The sequence below is a fragment of the Durio zibethinus genome, chromosome 24, assembly GCF_047325235.1.
Source record: "Durio zibethinus cultivar Kanyao isolate XHJ-2024 chromosome 24, ASM4732523v1, whole genome shotgun sequence".
Classification (NCBI taxonomy): Eukaryota; Viridiplantae; Streptophyta; class Magnoliopsida; order Malvales; family Malvaceae; genus Durio; species Durio zibethinus.
This window is the reverse complement of record NC_143185.1, coordinates 4,237,778-4,255,439: the sequence shown is the minus strand read 5'-3', so window position 1 is coordinate 4,255,439 and position 17,662 is coordinate 4,237,778. Positions and strand designations below refer to the sequence as shown.

At 33.1% G+C, this 17,662-nt stretch overlaps 1 pseudogene; it reads left to right on the top strand.

Annotated features, from left to right (window-relative positions):
- Positions 1-25: 25 nt before the first annotated feature.
- LOC111316318 (F-box protein At5g39250 pseudogene) lies at positions 26-5,377 on the top strand (annotated as a pseudogene).
- The last annotated feature ends 12,285 nt before the right edge of the window (positions 5,378-17,662 follow it).

Genomic DNA, 17,662 nt, shown 5'->3' with positions numbered 1-17,662 from the left:
GAGTCCAAGGACTGATATATAAATAATGGTCAAGGTAAGATATAAAAGGAAAGAAAAATGAAAATGAAAATTCAAAATAAGAAATGAATGAGTAAATTAAGAAAGAAATCATATGTTGTCATAATTTTGGGAAAAACAGCAAATTATTCATTCTGTCTAATTCTTGTTTTTAGTCAATGCGACTAAAACTATTCATTCATTACCTAGACCATTATATAACAATAATTTACTTTAAAAAATAAGGCTTTTTAAGATTAAAAATAGTTTTAACCTTTCAAAGAAGATTGTATTATATAAATTATATTATTAAATACAAATAATAGTTAATATGTAATTTGATTCTTGAACTATATTATTTTTAATGATTTGGTACTTATAGAAATAAATCATGATTAGATACCCAAATTTTGTTCTCGTGAAATATTTTGTACCCTTGTCAAAATATTGAAATAGCAAATATTGATTAATAAAAATATGTGATATGTCATGATATTATTAATTTTTTTTGTCACATTAGTTTATTGTTAATAGACTAGTGTGAGATAAAATACTTTAATGAAAATAAAATTTGGATACCTAATTATAAATTTTTTTATAGATAGCGAAATATATATAGTGAAAAGTGATATAGTTCAAAAATTAAATCACAGGTTAACCAAAAAATTTTTTTAAATAGAATCATACCCCTCGCAAATTGCAATATATATGAATTGATACTAAATTGTGTGACACCAGTAGTAACTAATTCTAGAATAAGATCGAAGTGAAATTCTTTTTTTTAAGCAAAGAATGGAGTGAAATTCTTTGTGTAATGTGAGTGTTCTTCCCTTCATATATATAAATATATATAATAAAAAATGTGAGCTTCCCTAAATGTAAATTATTCTAAAAACAAGAATTTTTTCTTTAAATTTTTCCATAATAGTAATTAGCTTTGAACCTTTCCTTAGTGATAGAGAAGAGATCTTAGAACTTTAAGATTTTAAGTTAAATCCACTATATGAGATTTGGTTTAACTTTTTGTTGAATTTGTTTATTTACTTTCTAATTTGTTGATTGATTGTTTAATAATTTTTTTATATATAAATATAATAATTGATTATAATTATAACTTCTCTTATTCTTATAATTTCATAAAAAAAAAAAACCTTTGAAAATATCCCTTATTAGATAGTTTTAGTTTATTACCCTAATTTTGTGTATCAAATATTATTATTAGGCTCATTTATTGCGGATTAAAATTTGTGATTATATTGAAGATAAGTCAAAGCGATTCTAGGAAATCATGCTAAATTTTCTATTTAGCAATACTTATTGGATTTTTTGGTATATCAGATAAAAAAAATTTTATTATTATCTTTTGTGCGATTCAAGATATGGTATCCGCTTTCATAAATTTATGTAATTTAAAAAAAAATTATATAATCTCGAAAAGTTATATTTTTTTTGCTAATCAATGATGATTACAAGTAGTTAAAGATCCAATCGCGATTTTGAATATAGAATTCAAAGGAATTAAATAGAAAATAATATTGTAAATCATAGAATTATAATAAAATATATCATGAATCAACCAATATTTATCAAATTTGACAGTGCATTGCTGTAGGTATTATTTTTCTAATGCATTTGTTTGATTTATACAATCTAAGAACTTGTACAAATGCCTATAAATGTAATTTTCTTGATTTCAGTTAAACAGAACTTTCTGGAATTCAAGCCTAATTGATCTAAATTTAACTTCTTTTTTTCTTTTTCAAATTGGGCTTCACAGATATTTATAACAGCCTACCTAATAGGTGCCCAAATGCTGCTAATTACATGTGGAAAACCTTATTACACGTTATAAATTATATATTATTATTGTAATTAAATGAATCGAAATGCCATTTGTACGATGTGGGAAAAAGATGACAAATTAGGATGTCAATAGATAGAGTATAGAACAAATAAAGAATTTCTTATTTTTATTTTTAAATTTTTATATTATATTCATTTTCATATTCATACTTTACAGATATTTTAAATATATTTCTATCTTCATCCTTATAAGTATTAAAATGATAGAGATAATCTTCACACCTACAATTTTTTAAAAAATTAAAAATTAGAAATCAAAATTTATTTTCTAATTTTTAAAATTTTTATCTTGTATATTTATATTTTTTTATAAATATATATTAATATAGATATTAAATATATAAATATTAATTTTAATTAATCTAAAATAATAATTTAAATTATTTAATAAAAAAGTTATTTACTAAATATATATATATATATATTTATTTATATACAAATATATATGTAGAGTACATGTACAGATACAGAATAGGTGTTATATTAACCTTCTTCATCCCTATATTTGATAAAAAATTTTAAATTATATTTTCTCCATCCCCACATGTAATATTCATTCCCATTCCCACAATGTAATATCTATCATCATTCTCATTTAGGTAAAAAATTCAATTCTCCATTGGGTATGGTAAAACAGACGTCCCAGACCATCTATGATTTCACATGGGTTTAGTGATAGATTACCTGAAATTTTGAAGTTATTTCAAATGGCCTGTAGTTGGGGTTAAGCTCTCCTATCATAGATTTATGTTATGGTGTCAATGTAAGTTGACTTTGTACGAATTGCATTTGTATTTCGAGGTTCCTGATAGTATTGTTTTCCAGTAGAATATGCAAGTTACTAACCTGGGGAGGTAAAAAACTGGTGTTTATCATCTTTTTCAAGGACTTGTTTAGGACATACCTCGTTGCCTGAAAGAATGTTTTAGTTTTGAAGGAGGTTACGATACCTTTTTTATATTATCTTTTCTGTTAAATGCATCATTACATGTTGCTGTTTTCTGTTTTCATAATATTGATATCTTGCCGCTTGATATATGTGCAGCCTTTTTGTTTTGAACTTAATGGTGACCCACAGATACGTTGGAATTTAAAACTTAGTTCTGTCTCTTTAGCAGGAATCCATCAGCTATTAGTTCCTTAACACCTGCTGATGCTATAAATGATTGCAATTTGCCAGAGTAAACTGTCATTTGGTTTTGATAGTCATTTTGCAATCTGAAAATACCATGTGAAGAAGCTTTGAAGGTTGATTTTCCTTTGTTAGATGGCATAGACCTTGCAGCTTGCATGGTGGTCTGCAAGCAATGGAGACACATAGCTAGAGATGATTACTTTTGGATATGTTTATGTGCAAAGAGATGGCCTTCCATTTGCAAGCGGCCCAACCCTCCTATTGTAACATACTACAGACTGTATCAAACCTTTTAAAAACGGAAGCATCAGCGAACTCTTCTCCCTCCAAGACTTTCCTTTGATGATTTGATTTGGAATTCTTCATTGACGTTTGGACTGAAGATAAATTGATTTTCTCTGAAGTTGTCCCTGGCCCTGTCCTCCAGATTGGAATCAAGATCCCACCTGCTGGAATCTGTAACATGCTTAAGTTTCATCTTAAGGGTCCTGAGTAAAGATGACCTCACCTGTTGACCCAAGGTTCCCTGTTCCTTGGAGCCATACTGCTAGTGTTTCAGTGCTTGTGGGGCGGAAGGACAACAATATGGTTGCCTGCATAATTAATAAGTCACTGTTTGATTATATAGATCATGCGGCTTCTACGGCCCTAGCTTTCGACTACCTTGACTTCTCTTACAACGATCCCTTTACTTCGGGAATCCGGGCTTGGATCTCTTTGCTTTTTGTGGAAGATGGAAATGATGGTGTGAATGGATTCAAATAACAGTGCAACAGCAGTATAGCGGCCACTATTTGGCGGAATCGGCACCCACCGTCACCGTTATTCAATCGATATTAGATGTAAAGAAAATTCACATCTTTAGTAGTTCATTGAGCCGCAAAAAAAAAAAAGCTTAGTAGCGGCAATAACGAGACGCAATTGGCGCTATTTATGTTTTTGTTTTACAAAATTTTTTTTTCATCATCAAGCATTAAAATTTTAAAATTTAACAAAGTAAAGCCCTAAACACAAAAAAAAAAAATTCTAAATTTATAATGATTCAGTATAAAAAAGGCTCAATCAAAAATCAAGAAAAATTAATTGAAATCAAATAATAATAAAACACTTAAATTTATGTTTTTTTTTCCTTATTTAAGTGTCTGCAAATCTGCGTTGTATACAACTTTAAAAAATTTAAACTTTAGAGAGATTTTGCTTGAAACTTTAAAAATTTTAAAAACCCATCTATGAGAACTCTATGGGCATGGGTTTGGGACTGTGTTGGTTGGATCAAAGAATAAATCAGATGAGTCATTAGGTGGGAAGTTGAATGAGGGTGAAAGCTTGGATGCTGATTGGTTGCCATGATTGGTGGATGATTTGCGAGAATGAAAGAAAGCAGGGGTTGAGAAAAAAATGAAAGAAGTTTGAGTGGAAAGACTTGAAAGATATTCAGTCGATTTTCTTGATATTCTTGTTGGGGCTTTAAACACTAATATGTAATAAATTAGCAAGCTCGATAGAACTGAGTTTATTAAAGTCACTCTTCCTCCAAAAGACAAATATTTTCTTTTCCACATCGCATGCTGAACTGCACCTTGTCTATGATTAGGGTCCAAACTCTAATCCTTCTAAGATTAGCACCTATCAAGACACACCTAAATATTTGAGTGTAGCGGGGAGTTTGGTGTGCATTAAGTTCGATCAATTCTTGGCCAAACAAAAAAAAAATTTAAATAAATTTAGGGACAAAATTTTGGGAAAAAATAATTAGTTAAAATTGAAAAGTTTTGAGAATTAATTTTGACTGAAAAATTTGAGATAAAAAAGTTTAATGTAAATTTGAGAGGTATATTATATTATAATTTAGATGAAAAAAATAAAATACTAAATGATTAATATATTAATTTGATTTTTTATATCTATTTTTATTGGGATTTTATTAATGATTTTATTGTTTTAATATTTGTATGTTGTTAATTTTCTAAATGTGAATATTTTACTATAATATTAAAAAATTATAAATAATTTTTTATATAAATAAAATAAGATAAAATGTCATTAATTACTTTAAAAATCATGAAAAAAAAATTTATGATTATAATTATAATTACTATGTTTTATAGCAAGTTTGACAAATTTAAAAAAAAATTCACGATTGCGATAACTATAATGATCGCAATAATATTCGTTATATCCACAATCGTAATAAATGTAACGCGACTGAAAATATGTCTGCGATCGCAATTTAAATCCTTGGGTGTGATTGATGTTTTTGGCATTGAAATGGAATTTTGTGATGCTACCAATTCCGAAGAAGAGGCATTGTGTCTATCTGGCATGCTTGATTGGAAATTAATGGTGGAAGCTTTCGTAGCCTGGCATAGGAAAGAAATGTAATAATATCTTTTTTTTTTAATTTTATCTTTTATTTTAATTTTTTTCTTCCTTCAATTTTTCTGATTATCCAATTGGGATTAGGATTAGGAACAACTGAGATTCTGACGTGAATTTGGAGCTGGCAGAGTTGAAATTGGATTCAAAGATTGAGTCCAAATCTCAGGGGGAATTGGGATTGATCAGAAACTCTTCTGATCAATCCCTATAAATAGGTACTGAAACAAAGAGAAAAAGGAGACACAGAGAAGATTTAAAAGCTGAAAAAGGGTTTTTGTGCGTTAGAATAGCTCTAGGAATCGGTGGAGAATTTTTGAAGAAATTTTTACGATTTTTTTCTAGAAAATTTTCAGATTCTGGTTGAATTTTTCGGTGACTTTTTCAATTAAGTTTGAACTTTCTAGCCAGCTGCCCAATTTTCGACAAAAATTTCTAGAAACTGACCAACTTTCCGACGAACTTTCGACGAAAAACTTGAATTTCGACGAAAATTTTTAAAATCCGATGAAGATTCAACTGGAGTTCTTCGGGGTTTAGAGAGAAGGGAGAGAAGAAAGAAGGGAAGAGAGAGAAGAAGAGAAGGGATTCTGAGAAAAAAATCGACCTTCAGCCTTATATACTCTCGCAAAAACGACATCGTTTTTGCGTTAGTAACCCAGAGGATCCGCGCATTTTGCCTAGATTCAACCCGACCGAGCGCCAATCCCCTTTCGACCTACGTCTTCAAGCTGCTAACCGAGCCGAGCCGAGCTGAGCCGATACCCCTGAGCCGCGTCTTCGAGCCATTTTTTTCCTCAAGTCGAGTCGAGCCGAGCCACTAAGCCGAGCCGTTCCCAGGTTTTTTTTTTTTAAATTCATTTTATTTATTTATTATTATTATTAGATTAGAATTGTTTAATATTCTTTTATTTTTATCTTTATTTTATTTATTTTATTTTTATTTTATTATTTTATTTTCTTTAAATAAAATTCAAAAAAAAATATTTTGGGGAGAAATTGAAAGTATCAATTTTTCTTGTACAAAAGCAATCATTTTTCTTTTTCTTTTTTATTTCTTTGGATTTTTTTAATGTTAAATAATCCGACGATGGAGCCTGTGCAAGTGAAACAATAGTTCTCTTGCATACTCTTGAGGTGAGAGAATTTTTTTAATTTTCTACTAAAAAGTATTAGAGTCAATTGAGAATAATTTTCAATAGTTAATAAATTTTTAAGGCTTATTGGATAACACAAAATTAAGCTGGTACCATCTTTTGATGGGCGTTATGAGGGTGCTATAACCTTTCTCACACGTAACCGAACTCTCGAACCCTATTCTGGTTAGTAGATCCAAACCTATTCTTTTAGGAACCCTTAAACTTAGGTGTTCCCGGAAAGGATAGATTCCTTAGGTGGTCAATCGCACCTAGATAAAAAAGATTGGTGACGACTCCCTTAAACCCATGTCTAGCGATAAATCTCTAGATCTAGACGTTATGATAGCTTGGCAACTCTATTGAGGAGAGAAGAAAGAAGGGAAGAGAAAGAAGAGGAGAATGGAATCTGAGAAAAAATTGACTTTCAGCCTTATATACCATCCTCAAAATGATGTTGTTTTTACGTTAGTAACCCAGAAGATCAGCGCATTTTGTCAAGATCCGACCTGACCCGAGCGCCAACCCGCTTTCGACCAGTGTACGACCTGTGTCTCTGAGCAGCTAGTCGAGCTGAGCTGATACCCCCAAGCCGTATCTCTGAGCCATTTTTCTTTCTCAAGCCGAGCCGCTAAGCTGAGCCGTTCCCAATTTTTTTTATTCGTTTATTTATTTATTTATTTATTTATTATTATTATTATTATATTAGAATTTTTTAATATTCTTTTATTTTTATCTTTATTTTATTTTTATTTTCACTTTTATTTTATTATTTTATTTCCTTAAATAAAATTCAAAAAAATATATTTTTAGGGAAAAGTTGAAAGTATCAATTTTTCTTAAAAATAAATTTTCAAAAAAAGTTTTGAGGTAAAGTTGAAAGTATCAATTTTTCTTGTACAAAAGCGATCATTTTTCTTTTCTTTTTTTATTTCTTTGGATTTTTTTTAATGTTAAATAATCCGACGATAGAGCCTCTGCAAGTGAAACAATAGTTTTCTTGCATACTCTTGAGGTGAGAGAATTTTCTCAATTTTTTACTAAAAGTATTAGAGTCAATTGAGAATAATTTCCAATAGTTAATTACTTGGTAAATTTTTAAGGCTTATTGGATAATATAAAATTAAGCTAGTACCATCTTTTGATGGGCGTTATGAGGGTGCTATAACCTTTCTCACACGTAACCGAACTCTCGAACCCTGTTTTGGTTAGTAGACCCGAACCTATTCTTTTAGGAACCCTTAAACTTAAGTGTTCTCGAAAAGAATAGATTCCTTAGGTGGCCAATCGCACCTAGATAAAAAAGATTGGTGGCGATTCCCTTAAGTCGATGTCTAGCGATAGATCCTCGGATCTAGATGTTATGACAGCTTGGTGACTACGTTGAGGACACTGAGAGTCAGGCCAGCAAATAAATTTGTGTTATCCAAAAGCCTAGTAAAATTAAACCCTTTTGTATATTTGTGTTATTATTCATTCATGTTTATTCACCTTATTAATTATGTTATTCATATGCATGTGCATAACATAAGCTTTATACTCGAGCTCCGTCCCTTTAGGAGGAAGTAAAGTACCTATTGCTTTCGTGAGGTTTAATGCCTCTGAAGTGGCTAGCAAAATACTCTCACTCAAATTAAACCTTTTTCGCTTGTAGCCTGTAATGGGTGAGGATTATGATGCCTTACTAGTCTGTGATGGACAAGGATGTAAGGAGCAATTTGGAAACCTTTAGACTTTGACCTTAAACCACATATAGTGAACCTTAAGAGTGCTTAACCTATAGATAGAGCCATCACTCTTCCCTTTTAGAATTGACTAAAAGCATAGGATTCATTCCTCTTATTTTGTGTGATGTTTAAATTTACTTAATTATTTATTTATTTCTTTTTTTTGGGCATACTAACCTTTTCTCTCATTTTTTTGCATTGGTTCATGCTCATTTCATACAGTTGCATAAAGAACATTTGCTTGAAAGACGGTCTTCAACAAAAAAAAATTTTTATGGACTCCACTGAACGACTCGTTTGTTCTTCATCCGTATTAGCATCTTGTGAGACATCCAACGAGGTAAGAATCCAATCAGAAAAGATTCAACTAAAGATGAGAGATTGTTTACCAATTGGATATGATTCTACTTTATCTCAAAAAATATCTATCCTTCTCAAACAAAATAATATAGAAGATTTGGTTGATATCTGAAAGAAGATGAGTCCGTCAAGACAAGAGCAGTTCTGCCAAAGACACGGGCATATAGCACACCTTCTAGCAGTAGTTGTCGACGATCAACTAATCAGAGCTGCAATACAATTCTAGGATCCTGCATACAAATGTTTCATATTTAATAAAGTTGATATGACTCCAACCATCGAAGAATATTTGATTTTATTGGGTTTGCACCTCAAGGCTCCTGATAACGTATATGTCAAAAAACAAAAGTCAGAATTTCATAAGGGTTTGGCTCAACTCATGGGGATAGACAAAGAAGTTATGGATTCTCATACAAAGAAGAAATAGGAACAAGTTTGCTTACCTTAGAAGTTTTTTCATGAGTTTTTAGTGCAACATGCCAATGAAGAACAGATGTTAGATATATTTGCCTTAGCCATATACGGAATGGTGATCTTTCTAAAAGTTTTGGGTTATCTTGAGATAACAGTGGTTGACTTCTTCGAGAGTGTGATCAATGGCTGTAACCCTTCAACGGTAATATTAGCAGAGACTATCAGATCTTTAAGTTACTATCATCGAAATAGAGGGCACTTTATAGGCTGTATACAGTTATTATACTTATGGATGAAAAGCCATTTCGAATGGGAAAATGGTGCTTTATCGAAGCTTTATATCCGTAATCGAGCTTCGATTAAGGAATTCTATGAAAGAGGGTGGTCAAAATGAAAGTCTAAAAAAAATGGATAACTTTCCTATAAAAGTTGACCAGTACCGATGTAAGATGGTTGGTCCTATGGATGAATCGTGAGCCTATATTGTATCAATGTGGGGATAATACAGTGGTCCCACTTTTGGATTTATGGAGAGTGACAAATTATGCACCACTCCTAGTGATAAGGCAGTTTAGGGCAGAACAGTTCATTCATATGACTTATGGGCTTCATCAGTTAAATTTCTCTTACAGTGAGCCAAAAGCATTTTAGAGGATGAATGAGATGATTAAAGCATGAAAAAATCCTCGAAGAGTGAGTCCTAGACCGTTTACTGATAAAATCACTCTAGGGTATTTGGTTTGGAGAGTAAAACAAAGGCAAGAAATGGTATTCACTTATGAAAGTTTTCAACCACCAACAGAAGAAAAACTTGAAGAGAAACCATTAGAATTAGAGCTTGCAACAAAAGAATTTGAGTCTGAAAAAGGTAAGTTAAAGCAAAAAATCCAGAAACTTCAAGAAGAAAAAGACCAATGAAAAGATAGAGTTGAAAGTCATGAAGCTAGAGTTCACAAGATCACTAGAGAACATGATACAGTTGTTGAAGAATTGGCAGAGCAACACCAAAAACATAAAAGGTTATGTGTGAGAGAAAGGGCCAAAGAAATAACCATTGTTGAGCTGACTGAAGAAAATACAAGATTGAAGCAAGAGTATGCTGAATTGGAAGAAAAAAGTACTCAAGTACAGACAAAGAATAACATGCTGAATAGCTATCTAAACAGGCTGAGACAAAAGTTGAATGAACAAAAAGACCACATTGCTGCATTAGTTAGGGAGTATAGAAAGTTATCATACCAAGTCTGGTGTGGTAAAAGAGAGAAATTAAGAAGACAGAAATATATTGAACACCTAATAACCCAAATTTATAAAGGGGTATGCAAGATAAGAGAGATGGTAGAAGAGGCAGAAGCATTGAAACAAGTGGTGACCCTAGTAGGAAAACATGGACAGCGTCTGTTAAACTTCATCGAAGAAGCCAAAGGCCAATATGAACAAATCAAGCAATTTTATGGTTATAGTTTTAGGATGATAAACTCAATGTAAATAAAAGTTTTTTTTTGAATAAATGAAATTTTTTAGTTGAATACCGTCTTTAAGGTAAATGTTCTTTGCATACATACATCTTTCATTCATTGCATTCTCATTCATTACACTTAACAAAGTAACCATGTGATAGTCATACAAATTTACTAATTCTAAGATATGATACTCAAGGTTCAAGGATAGCTCCATCTAACAAGAACCATATCCATCGATACAACACAAGATCCAAAGCCAGATAAATAGAGTAGAAAAACTCTCACAAATTTGAAAAGCTAGAGAAAGCACAAGAAAAGATTGAAAATGAGTTGAACAAAGAAAAATAAGTAGAAGAAAACACAAGCCAACAAGTTTTCCTATCGCAAGAAGTGGCTAACCCTTTGTATCCTTCAGGTTTTGGCCCACCTCAAACCCAACCTGTACAAGAGGTTTCACAGCAACACTTCGTATATCCTACATATCCTAGAATGCCATCAACCCCCAACCTAGGGCATTATCATAGCTATGTAAATCCTATCTTTACTGAAAAGGTGGTAGAACCGATTCTTGATCTGGATGATCTGAAAGAGAAGGAGAAAGCAAAAGTGGTGGAGTCTTAGAAAGATCTAAAGATTAGTATGCTTGAGCAAAGGTTAAGGTAGTAGAAAAGATTAGATTTTATGGCTCTGTTGATGCTGCTGGGCTATGCTTAGTCCCAGATGTAGTCATTTCATCAAAGTTCAAAGTACCAAAATTTAAAAAATATGATGGTACGAAATACCCCAAAACCCATATCACCATGTATTACCGGAAGATGGCAACCCATGCTCATGATGAAAAACTTTTGATGCATGTCTTTTAAGATAGCCTTATAAGCTCTGCTAGCAGGTGGTATGTTCAGTTGGACAGAACCCACATTCGCTCTTGGAGTGATATGGCTCATGACTTTATCAATCAATATCAGTATATTATCGATTTGGCTCCTGATCGTTTATCTTTACAGAACCTGGAGAAAAAGATAAATGAGTCTTTTAAAGAATATGCCCAAAGATGAAGGGATGTAGTTTTTCAAGTACAACCTCCTCTAACTAAGAAAGAGACTATAGTGCTATTTGTTAGCACTTTGAAACCTCCCTATTATGAAAAGATGTAGAGAATGCAATAAAAAATTTTATTGATATGGTAATTTTGAGAGAAATTATCGAGAGTGCCATCAAGAATGGCAAGCTGGAAGAAAGTGAAGCATCTAACAAGAGAGTCCCAAAGAAGAAAGAGACTGAAGCTCAGGCTATGAGCTTTGATAGACAACAATTTAAGGGTTATCAATCTTACTCATCACAAGGATACTTTCCATATTACCCTACTGTAAATAACACTTCTCCTTACCCATACCAACCATTTATACAATCACCTTATCCCCAAACATATCAACCTCTTCCTAGGCCTCAAAACACCGTATATAGTCCTAACACTCAGCCTATTCCAAAATCCAAAAATCTCAAACTCGTCCAACTAACCCAATGAATGGTTCACGGGAGCAACGAACTACTCATGAAAAACTTGTATTTGACCCAATTCCAATGACTTATACAGAATTATATCGGGAGCTTTACAATAGTCATTTGATTGCTCCTAGTAAGTTAAAACCCCTTAAGTCACCTTACCCCAAGTGGTACGATCCCACAGCTCATTGTGACTACCATTATGGGATTGCTGCTCACTCCACCAAAAATTACACTGCCCTGAAACATAAAGTGCAATGATTAATCAAGGATGAAATGATTAGCTTTGATACAGGAATGGTGACTACACCAAGTGTTAACGGTAATCCCTTGCTTAATCATAATGTGAATGCCCTAAGTGAAGAATAGGAGCACCATTGGAAGAAAGAAATGGCAGAGATTAATACGCCTTTTAGTTAGCTATTTGATATCTTATGAAAAGTTGACATGATACAACTAGTGAGTCCATATAGTTATCATGGAATATTTATAGCTGGTACTAGTTGTAAATATCATAGTGGAGCTATAGGCCACTCTATCGAAACTTGTGAACAGCTTCACCAAGAGGTACAAAAACTCTTAGATTCATACTAGATGGAGGTCTACGAAAAAAAAAAGACTTAGGAGGTATTGAGGTGTCCATAACTGATAAGCCTGCAAAGTTGTTTCCAAAACTAGTGACAATTCATTGTGGGAACAAGCTAAAGTCAATCATAGGCAAACTCATTCCCAGGCTGGTAACTTTTAAAGTTTTGACTTATTTCTCGTACAAAGATGATAAAGCTGTACCCTAAAGATATGGCTATGATACAGTAGTTCAGAGGTAAAAAAAGGATGTCTCCAAAGTTAATGCTTCCAATATAACTGGTGTATGAGGTATTATCCGAAATGGAAAGTGCTACACTCCAAAAATATTGAAGAAGGCTAGAAGAAAGAAGGCCAAGAAAAAAGAAAGACGGAATAATCCTAAAGTAGAACCCGAAGAAGATCACCGAAGTCGATATAAAAAAAAAGAGGTTTGTGAATTCCTGAAGCTGGTAAAACATAGTGAGTCTTCAATTGTTGAAAAGTTGAATAAAATGCCAGCTCGAATTTCATTACTATTACTACTGCTAAACTTAGAGCCATACCGAAATACCCTGTTGAAAGTGTTGAATTAGGCATTCGTGGCACATAATGTATCTGTTGAATATGTGAATCACCTGGTTGAAAATCTAGTCATGCCAAATCACATTAATTTCAGTGATAATGAGATTCCCTTAGAGGAAAAAAATGGCCAAGGCTTTGCATATCACGGTCAAGTGCAAGAGCCACATCATAGCCAAAGTCCTTATTGATAATGGCTCTACTATCAATGTCATGCCTATGTCAACTTTGGCGAGGTTACCCATTAACTACTCTCATATGAAGTATAGTCAGATGATCGTGAGAGCTTTTGATGAGACCAAAAGAGAAGTCTTGGGGGATATCGAGATGCCTTTGCAAATTGGGCCATGCACTTTTAATGTAAAGTTTCAGGTAATAGATATCTTTCCATCCTACAGCTGTCTATTGAGAAGGCCATAGATTCACATGATAGGAGCTGTGCCCTTTACCTTGCACCAAAAGATCAAGTTTAATGTAGAAGGTCAACTAGTAGTGGTAGTTGGAGAGGACGACATGCTAGTGACCCAACCATTGAATACTCCATATGTAGAGGTTACCGAAGAAGCATTAGAATGCTCATATTGATCTTTTGAATTGGTTAATTCTATAGGTGAAGGACTTAAAAATCAATTTTTTCAAGGATAATGATGAGCCAAGTCACCAACAAGGGCTGGTATCCAGGACTAGGGCTGGGCAAGAACTTACAGGGAATAAAAGAACCCCCAACGGTGATAGACAATAGCGACAGGTTAGGCCTAGGCTATGAGATGACAAAATGGGAGATCAAGAAAAGGCCAGCAGGAAAGACAGTAAGATTAATGGTTATCCCACACCTGTATGAGATTTTCAGACCTAGAGGATTCATGTACCCAGATACAGAAAAAAACGTGGAAAATACTTTTGTCCAGTTAACCATTGATGCTATTAAAGATGAAGTGGAGATTAATCAAGAGGGGTGGGTCCACTTTTGTCCGTCAGATTCTGAGCTGAGCAACTGAAGTGCCATTGAAGTGCCTATGACTTTTGAAACTAATACAATGTAATTGTAACATCCCAATAGCTATTGCTCAAGGCATAGGGATAATCTTTCTTGTTTGAGCCATTTATCTTTTATTATTTTTAATAAAAATTAGGAATGATGTATTTTCAATTAGTTTTTTGTGTCTTTATTATTTCCATCTTTCTAAACACATCTTGTCATCATATCCCATTTTATCCAATTTCAGGTCCTTAAATGAACATGAAGATAATCATGATAACAATCAAAAGGTTAGTTTTGAGAATTCAATTAACACTGATGAACTTGACAATGAAGAGAATTCTGAGGAATATGTTATGCCTCCGGACCTAATAAGATTGATTGAATAAGAAAATAAGCCAATTGAACCTCATTAGAAGATAGTTGACTTAGTGAATCTAGGAGATAAAGAGAATAAGAAAGATGTCAAAATTGGCACTTCACTCTCATTAAGAGATAGACAATGTTTGGCAGACTTACTTTGAGAATTCATAGATGTGTTCGCTTGATTTTACCAGGATATGCAAGGGTTGAACACGAAGATAGTGGAGCACAGATTACCCCTAAAACCAAAATGTAAGTTGGTTCAACAGAAACTGAGACGAATGAAGCTTGAAATGCTACTAAAGATAAAGAGGTGAAGAAACAGTTTGATGCAGGTTTTCTACAAGTGGCTAAGTATCCAGAGTGGGTAGCTAATATAGTACCTATTCTTAAGAAATATAAAAAAGTATGAATGTGTGTAGACTATCGTAATTTGAATAAAGCTAGTCCAAAGGATAACTTTGTTTTGCCTCATATCGATACACTGGTAGATAACACGGCTAGGCATTCAATTTTTTCTTTTATGGATGGTTTTTCAGTGTATAATTAGATAAAAATGGCTACAGATGATATGGAAAAAACTACTTTCGTGACTATACGGGGAACCTTTTATTACAAGGTCATGCCTTTTAGGTTAAAGAATGCTAGACAAACATATCAAAAGGCCATGGTAACACTTTTCCATGATATAATGCACAAAGAGATTGAAATGTATGTAGACGATATGATTACAAAATCTTGTGAGGATGAAGATCATGTCACCAGCCTCCGAAAGTTATTTGAGAGATTAAGAAAGTTTTAGCTCAAGTTAAACCCAGCCAAGTGCACCTTTGGGGTAAAATTGGAGAAGTTACTGGGCTTTGTGATCAGTGAAAGAGGAATTGAAGTCGATCCAGACAAGATACGGGCTATTCAGAATTTGTCACCCCTGAATACACCGAAAAAAGCTTGAGGTTTTTTTGGGAAGATTGAATTACATTTCTCAGTTTATCTCTAAGCTTACCTATAAATGTGATCCCATATTTAAGCTTCTTCACAAGAATAATCTTGAAAAATGGAATGAGAAATATCAAGAGGCTTTTGATAAAATTAAGCAATACTTGTCGAACCCTCCAGTGTTGGTGCCACCTGTTTCAGGAAAACCTTTAATTCTATACTTAACAGTATGTGAAAATTTAATGAGATGTGTGCTGGGGCAACAAGACGAGTCAATCGAAAGGAGAGAGCTATTTATTATTTGAGTAAAAAGTTCACGGAGTATGAATCCAAGTATTCCTCATTAGAGAAAATGTGTTGTGCATTAGCGTAGACTGCCAAAATACTTAGACAATATATGCTCTATCATACCACATGGCTCATAGCAAAATTGGATCCAATTAAATATATCTTCGAAAAACCCTCTTTATTTGAAAGAATTACTATATGGCAAGTAATGCTCTCAGAGTATGATATTATATATGTAAGCCAAAAAACAATAAAAGGGGGCGCTATAGCGGAGTTCCTTGCAGATCGTGCTACTGAAGAGTATAAACCAATGAGGTTGGAATTCTCTGATGAAGATTTAATGACTATTTCTCAACTGGAGAAATGGGAGCATGGAAAAAAATGTTGGATAATGTATTTTGATAGAGCTGCCAATGCCTTAGGACATGAAATTGGAGTAATTTTGATCTCTCTAGAAGAGTAATACTATCCTGTAACAGTAAGGTTCAATTTTAATTACACAAATAACATCGCTGAATATGAGGTATGTGTCATGATCTTACAAGCTACTATAGATAGAAGAGTGAAAGCATTAAAAGTGTTTGGAGACCCAGCTCTAGTTATATATCAGTTGAAAGGGGAATGAGAAATGAGAGATTCAAAACTTGTTCCATATCATAAATATATTCTAGAGTTGATGAAATAATTTAAAGATATCCAGTTTGACCACTTACCTCGAAAAGAGAATCTAATTGCCGATGCATTGGCTACTTTGGCTGTAATGATTCGAATTAATGATAATACTGACATTCAACCCATCAAGCTAGATGTTAAGGATATGCCAGCTCATTACTCTAATGTAGAAGAGGAGAAAGATGGGAAGTCCTGGTATTATGATATCTTACAGTATATTAAGGATCGGTAATACCCAGTCCAAGCAATAAAAAATGATAAAATGGTCATTCGAAGATTGGCTATGAGCTTTTTCTTGGACGGAGATGTTCTGTACAACAAAAAAAGTCAGGATCAAGTATTACTAAGGTGCGTAAGTAAGGCTGAAGCGAGAAAAATTATTTAAGAAGTGCATGATGGAATATGTGAGGTACATACCAATGGATATATGATGGCGAAACAAATTATGAGAGCAGGATATTACTGGTTAACAATGGAGAGTGATTGCATTGATTATGCTCGTAAATGCCATAAATACCAGATATATGCTGATAAGATCCATGCTCCGCCATCTGCTTTACATGTTATAACACCACCTTGGCCATTCTCAATGTGGGGCATGGATGTCATTGGTCCTATCACCCCAAAGGCTTATAATGGGTATAGATTTGTTTTTGTAATGATAGATTACTTCACAAAGTGGGTGGAGACAACATCATATGCAACGGTAACACAATCTATGATTTACAAGTTCATAAAGAGAGAGATCATCTATAGATATAGACTTTCAGAGAGAATTATTTCAAATAATATCAAGAATCTAAATAGTAAGATGATGTAAGAAATATGTGCTCAATACAAGATCAAGCATCATAACTCGACACCTTACCGTCTGAAAATGAATAGGGCAGTTGAGGCAGCTAACAAGAACGTAAAAAAAATTCTTGAGAAGATGACCGAGACTTATAAAGATTGACATGAGAAGTTACCATTTGCACTACACGCATATCGAATATCAATACGTACCTCTACTCGGGTAACCTCAGTTTATAAGATGGAAGTTGTACTACCAGTGAAAGTGAAGATCCTCTCCTTAAGGGTTCTAAAAGAAGTTGAGTTGAAAGAAGCTGAATGGATTTGAGAACGCTATGAACAGTTAAATTTTATAAAAAAAAAGAGATTGACTGCACTGTGCCATGGTCAGCTATACCAAAAAAGAATTATGAAGGCTCATGATAAGAAGATTTGATCCCGTTACTTTCGAGAAAGAGAGTTGGTCTTGAAGAGAATCCTCCCAATCCAACACGATAGTAGAGGAAAATTGA